At 40.0% G+C, this 7,224-nt stretch overlaps 2 long non-coding RNA genes across 4 annotated transcripts; one reads left to right on the forward strand and one right to left on the reverse strand.

The window, feature by feature from the left end:
- Positions 1 to 6: 6 nt before the first annotated feature.
- LOC108950208 lies at positions 7 to 3,321 on the reverse strand. Of its 3 annotated transcripts, none has more exons than XR_003396668.1 (4): positions 2,736 to 3,320; positions 1,888 to 2,668; positions 839 to 1,686; positions 7 to 531 (listed from the first exon to the last, which is right to left on the reverse strand). It is a non-coding gene; the product is annotated as an uncharacterized LOC108950208 (long non-coding RNA). The 3 variants fall into 3 exon arrangements; XR_003396669.1 differs by having other exon boundaries at positions 839 to 1,080; positions 1,443 to 2,668; positions 2,736 to 3,319; XR_001975121.2 differs by having other exon boundaries at positions 839 to 2,668; positions 2,736 to 3,321.
- Positions 3,322 to 5,609: 2,288 nt separating this feature from the next.
- On the forward strand, positions 5,610 to 6,533 carry LOC100176860. The gene is made up of 3 exons (XR_182180.4): positions 5,610 to 5,731; positions 5,787 to 5,943; positions 6,405 to 6,533. It is a non-coding gene; the product is annotated as an uncharacterized LOC100176860 (long non-coding RNA).
- The last annotated feature ends 691 nt before the right edge of the window (positions 6,534 to 7,224 follow it).

Consider the following 7,224-nt stretch of genomic DNA (forward strand, 5'->3'; position numbering starts at 1 on the left):
TGTGGTTTGGTGTCGGATTCATTAAGTCTGCTGGGAGACGGAGTGTTGGACCTGTCAACAGAAAATGAGGTGCGACGCCAGTGCCCTCATGCTTACTTGAATTGTAAGCGGCTACCACGGCTGACAGTGGATTGTCCCAGCCCTTTTCGTCCTTTGGAACGTAGTCTCGGATCATGCCAGTTATTGTTTTATTATTACGCTTAACTCCACCATTGCATGCCGGGTGATAAGCCATGCTACGAGTTTTATTGCTTCCCATAAGTTGAACAAATTCCTGAAACAATTTACTCTCAAAATTTGTACCTCGATCCGAGTGTATAGTTTCCGGCACTTTATGTAGAGTAAACCATTGATGCTACAACAGGCTTTCTAGCTCCTTCGCTGTCTGTCGACGCATTGGCCAGGCTCGTACATACTTGGTGAACACATCACAGGTGACGAGTATGTATTGGAACCCTAGTGATGTCACTGGGAGGGGGCCAAGGACGTCAATCTCGATACGCTGCAACGCTCTTGTTTCCTGCGATGGTACTAAAGGTGCGGTTAAATTTAATCGGTCTTTTATTCAGCACACAGGTTCTACACTGCGGACAATAGGTTTGAACATACTCTCGCCACTGTGGCCAATAAAGTCGTTCCGAAAACACCGCCCCATATGTATATAACATCGTTTTCGAGTCTTAATTTCTGAAACGGGGTCTAATACAACAAGATTCTGATGGTAGTTTTTAACTTTACAGTATTCGGGTCTGACTCCACGTTCCAGCCAGCTGAAAAAGGGCTTCGCGTTATTCGGTCAAAGGGCAGCCCATGAAGTAAGTAAATTAATTTCATATACTTAGCGAATTTCATTTTTGTTGTGTATTATCTTTTCCACCTTGACGTTGAACGGACAGTTGTCGTCCTCGTCTCGTCGACTCAACGAATCAGCGTTCTTGTGTTTGACTTCTGCGGGCGATGTACAATCTCGAAGTTGAATTGGGCCAAGTTCTACCCAACGGCCACATTGCGCGTAGATTTCCCGAGATTTCCATAGCTATCGGAGAGATGCGTGATCTGTTCGTAATGTGAACTTCCAGCCTAAAAGATAGAATTTAAATAGTTTTGTTGCAAAGATCACTTCGAGTAACTCGTTTTGCGTGGTAGAGTAGTGTCGTTCTGCTACATTTTCTTTTCCGTCAATGACTTGTCCAAGCACGCATTCCTGTGCGTGGCCAGAAGCATCGGGTGTCTACTATGAAAGAACAAGAAAAGCAAGTGTATTGTGTAGTACATGAGTTACAACCAGCACATCTTATAGAGCGGAAAATGACTGTTGACATTCGTCTGACCATTCAAACTTGTGACCTTTCTTTGTAAGTTTATGCAATGGTGCGGCAGTTTTTTGCGTAATCCTTGACAAACTTTCGATAATATGAAGTCAAACCAACAAACTGACGTACCTGATTCATTGATCTGGGTACCGGCCACGAAGCTACAGCTGCAATCTGTCCGGAACACAAGCTATGCCAACTTTAGAGACGATGTGTTCAAGAAATCGAACCTTTTCTTCGAACAAGTAGCACTTCGATAGTTTCAGAGTGAGTCCCGCGTCTTCGATTCGGTTCAGCACTTCATTTAATCGTTAAATTGCGTACATGCACAACGATACCGTCAAGATAGGCCAACACTCCGTTCCTTCCATACCTGTATGACAGTAAATTCAAATAGTCCCACGTGAATCTGCATCCATTGCTATTTGCCAATAGCCAGATTTTAGGTCCAGCGTCGAAAAGAAAGTGGATCCGGCCATTTCGTCCAAGATGTCATCGACGCGTGGTGAAGGGTAACTGTTTTTCTTAGTTACCTCATTAAGCTGGCGGTAGTCAATGCAAAAACGTGGCTCACCCAACTTTTTCCTCACCAAAACAACTCCACCACGGAGAAGTTGACGGTTTTATTAAGTTCAGACTTCTCATTTCCAAAATTATATCCTCGATCTGCTGTCGCTTGTGGAGGTTCTTCTCAGGGGTTGCCTTGGTCTTGCATCTCCCGTGTCGATGTTCTGTTTTACCCAGTTCGTTCGACCTAAATCTGTGCTGGAAACAGAAAAAGCATTAGTATGGTCGTGCAACAGACGTTCTATGGCTTTCCTATGTTGTCCATTAAATTTGTCACTGAGGTTCACGCCGTCGAACACCAACTTATGTTTAGTTACAGCATTGATTGAGCAGCTGGCGGGAACTAATGCTGCGCCTTGAGGCGTTTCGTTGGTACGCGGTAATACCGTTGACTGTCAATTAACCGAACCGAGAGCAAAACTGCTTGTTTCTCTCGACGAACGCTGAAAATTCTGGTGTAAGTTTATTATTTCCTCCATGTCGACTGGATATAGCACGTACTATTACCTCAGTAAACGCAACTTCGACTTTTTCAATTACACATACTTTATGACACTCCGGAATATATGGTTTGGACAAAAGTGGGACGCCGGATTTTGGCGTAGTCATCAAGTTTGATCTATGATACAAACGACAATGATTTTGTTGCAAAAAGTCCAGTCCCAGAATGAAATCGTACGATATATCTCCCGCAAAGTTCACTTCGGATAACGTTTCCTGTTCTTTTAGTTTGTATCTTATTTTTTGCCGAGTCAGCACGAATATTTCTCTCCGTCGAACGCATCATACTGGAGGATTCTGGTTATTAAAGTGTCCGTTTCTTACAACATTATCAGGAATGGTACTGTTCCTTACCCTTGGTTGTAAGTTTGGGCAAAATCTTCAGATGTGTCCCTACTGACCGCAACTAAAGCATTAACGACCAGCTGGGGTGGGTCAATGTTTCCCACTCGTGGTGTTTTCAAATGAAACTATCATACGCTTCATGTTTTCTAATTCCATCCTTATCGTGAACCAATTTTCTCTCGTTGGGTTTACTTGCTTTGTCACACTTTCTGTTTTGGCCACATTCACAAAGTAGGACCGTTTTCGAGTATTTGAGATAAGGGTTCTGAATACAAAACTAGCTTCGCTGCATCCCAGAAATCTCGGGAGTACCCTATTTTATTTGGTATTGAATTTGCCAGTTCGTTGTCGGCCAGACCATGTACTAACGCCAAATAGAGAATTTCGTTGCGCATGCTGGTTTCCTTCTCTTCCTTCGCGTACGCGCGGGAGCCGAGATGTTTCAGGGCGTAGGCAAACTCGCACTTGCTCTCGTCCCGTCTTTGTTGGCTCTTTCCACGTTCTTTCCATGATTTGTCACGTGGGTAGTACACTTCTTAATTTTTTTTGCCACGCAGTTTTAAGTCAGTTTTATGAATTTCACGGTGTTTGAGCTGGAATATCTTTGGTTATACAGAATCAATTAAAACAAGTAAGGTGTCGTTGGAATTAGAAAAACACACTGTTTATATTAAAGCGATGTGCATTTGGGTGTGTTTAGGCCCTTTAAATTTGCATCTTGTCCATTGTTACGACAACTCCCTTAAAATAAAATATTATTTCGGCACAACCGCGACCCTTTTACTTTCAATAATATGATATCACTATAATTCAAATTGCTAAGACAGGAGTAAGCTATATCTTTGACACAAAGTATTAGTTACAATAGAAGGTAAACGAAGGAAAATAGATAATGAAAGCAGAATATTTATTGAATCATTTATTGAAGCGGAAAAAATATTTCTTTATGCTGCACCTGGTAAAACCCGTGTGCTTAATTTGCAGCCTCAAGCGCCAAAATACCTCCGACTACCTTCCCCACCGTGATTATCCCCCTAGCTACTTCGCCCAGCACGACCATTCCCCCTGGCTATTTCCCGGGTAATTCACCCCGTGACTACTTTCTCCCACCCCCGGCCAATCTCTAACCCCAAACTGTTCCCCTAAGGCTATTTCTCCCTGTGACTATTGCTCCTCCCCCGGAAAACCCCAACCCCAAATACTTCTCCTCAGTAACCATTCCCCCACTACCGACTAACCACACTAACGCATGCACACATAATTTCATAGTGAACAATGCAAAAGTTAGACTTGCATTTTAACCAAACTTTACTGGCTGAGCTGCTACTATGGTTTGTGTCTGTGGACCATAGATATCATATATATAACGCAACTAGTGTCCAATATTGAAGTCGATTAGAATGCCGCCATTTTGCGTCGCTAAGGACCCACGATTTCACATTGGTTAAATACGTACTATGCGCATATATGATATCTATGCTGCGGACACGCATGCACACATGGTGGCAGCATAGGGGCTCGATTCCTAAACAAGAGGCAGACGCGCCAAATACTGTGGCATGTTATAACAAAAGTATTTAGTTCTAAATTTTAGGTTTAATGTATGAATAACAATTTAAACAACCCGCAATGTACCACTTTGTTGGGGTAATTACCTTGTCCTATTTCATGACACCCATGTTCACATGGTAGCAGTAAGAGGCTCGATCTCCTAACTTCTGGTCAAGAAGAAGCATTAAATATACTGTGCCATATTAGAAAAACAAACAAATTATACATAAACCGATAACTTATTATAATATCGTATATCGTAAACTTTGAAATCAAACTTATTAAGTTTTCATTTTACTAAAGCTGTCATTTCATCTTTCGTGTTTTCGAGAGAGAGAATCCATTTAATCACTTTGTTATTTCCTTTTACGCTTCCTCTCTAGACATGACTACACTATAGTTAGATCATGGTTCGTGTTTTCGAGAGAGAGAATCCATTTAATCGCTTTGTTATTTCCTTTTACGCTTCCTCTCTAGACATGGCATCTGCACTATAGTTGGAGATCATGGTTTCCATTTAATAACCACCCGTTAACTTTCTGGTTAATTCTTTCTGGTTAATTCTTTCTTTCATTCTCTGTTTTCGACACAGAGCGTTCATTCAAACGTTTATTTGTTTGTTAATTATCTTATTGCCGCAGTATTGATGTTCTTGAATTTCCTGTCTAGACATGGCTACGTGATGAAACGGTTGTTCAGGATAAATTTAAAGACAGGAGTATCGTATGTCGACGAAAGTGTACACGACAATTTACATTTAAATGTGAAACTTTTTTTAGCTGATGTTAAACAATCGCAAGAACATTCGAAAAGTTTAGTTCATTGTTGTTGAACTATATTGAAAGATTTTTCAAGCTTATTTGAATGTACTGTTCATGACAATGAGTATATTACATTTTGCATAATACAACGCAAGACTTCAGTGTGGTCAACATTTATTCTGCTGTATACCGTAAGACATTATCAAATATTTCAACAAAACATGAAACAATATCTAAAGCAGCCGCGTTATTTGTGTTTGGTATTAAGCAAAGTTTAGTCAAATCCTGCAATAGAATTTCGATCGTTTTTTCAGGCGTATTAATCCGTACAGTGCGAACTGAATACATTACACAAGGAACTCATCGGTAGAAATCTACGAAATCGGGCGGCGCATTTAGTGAAAAGAAGGGATTTATCAAGAGAGAGATTAATTGAGAAGAGATTTAATTGAGAGAAAGAAATTTTATTGAGAAGAAAGGATTTTGTTGAAAAAAAGTATTTTAATAAGAAAAAGGAATTTTATTGAGAAGAAAGGATTTTGTTGAAAAAGGGATTTTAATAAGAAAAAGGAATTTTATTGAGAAGAAGGGATTTTACTCTTGAAAGCAGATGCATCGGAAACAATCAAACAACGCTAGTTATAAAATGCGCTTGGTTTTGCAATATTTCATCCGTTCTTCAAAAGAAACAACGTGAGTAAACTGTATTGTTCTTTGTATGGCTAGTAGTAATTATATTTTACTGCAGATGAACAAGTCAGCACTTCTACTTTTGCTTCTCATCGGACTTCTCGTCCTCACTGAAACTACTACTGCTTGGTGGCTTAGTGGTCGTCGCCGTGTTGGTCGTCGTCGTCGTCGTATAATCGCTTATGATCAAGAAGAAATGCCAGAAATGAATGAAAGTAAGTTTACAGATACCAAACCAACAAATGTATTGTCGTTGTGTTAATTATAATAGCCTTTTAACGTCCGTAAAAGTTAACAGTATAATTAAGTTTAATAAAATGTTTTAAAATATGATGCCGTGGCTCAACGACTAGCGCGCCTGCCTGTATGCTAGAGGTTACAGGTTCAAGGCTCAAAGCTGCTGCCATTTTTGTCTTTGGGCAAAACACTTAACAACAATTGTTTCAAACCTAGTGGTCACTAATGGTTTGTCCAAATTATCAAGTATACACAAAACATAAAGAGAGTCATTAAAGTAATCACCTACAAAGTTACTTACATAGTATCTCATAAGCGGGCACGAAGTGTATGAAACAAAACCCCTTTATTATAACGATGGTCTTTGTTACTACGCCATGCTAGAATAAATAAGTTTTTTTTTTTATTCAACATGTTAATAAGAACATTTAATTTTTAGTTCCAGACCATGAGTCCGAGGATTTTGATTCTCAAATTAGATTATAATGAGGTTTCCTTTTAAGCTGCAATGAGGTTTCCTTTCAAGCTGCAAAGGTACAATTTTAATAAATTGAACATCAGCAAATATACCCTGTGTTGTGGTAACTTTATTGTCAGCCGGCACGAGTTGTTTAAAAAGAAAACTTGGGTTATATGACTGTTGTTGCCTCCCCTCCGCCCCCTCCCCCACAGTAATTACGATACATTCGTGTTTTTGGAAGTCCGCACAACGAATCATGGACACACAGTGTTAAGGCAGGTAACCCATTCCAAATAAGGGTTAGATTTACTGTTGCAAAATATTTTGCATTGCCGACTGTAATAGAAGTTTACACAGACGTTTATTAATTCAAAACGGAGCGATCGTTTCAAAGTGTTTTGCTCAAGAGAGGCCTGTATGATGATTTAACTCATTGCTCGACTTTGGTTGTTGTACAAAGATAGTACACCAGACACACATGGCGTATTCATACACCTCATGCTTAATGTCGAGTTATAACATGGGTGTCTTCTTATACACCAGACACACATGGCGTATTCATACACCTCATGCTCAATTTCAAGTTATAACATGGGTGTCTTCTTATACACCAGACACACATGGTGTTTTCATACACCTCATGCTGACTGTCGAGTTATAACATAGGTGTCTTCTTGTACACCAGACACACATGTCGTATTCATACACCTCATGCTCACTGTCGAGTTATAACATAGGTGTCTTCTTATACACCAGACACACATGGTATATTTATACACCTCATGCTCGCTGTCGAGTT

This window comes from Ciona intestinalis, unplaced genomic scaffold, assembly GCF_000224145.3.
Source record: "Ciona intestinalis unplaced genomic scaffold, KH HT000056.2, whole genome shotgun sequence".
Classification (NCBI taxonomy): Eukaryota; Metazoa; Chordata; class Ascidiacea; order Phlebobranchia; family Cionidae; genus Ciona; species Ciona intestinalis.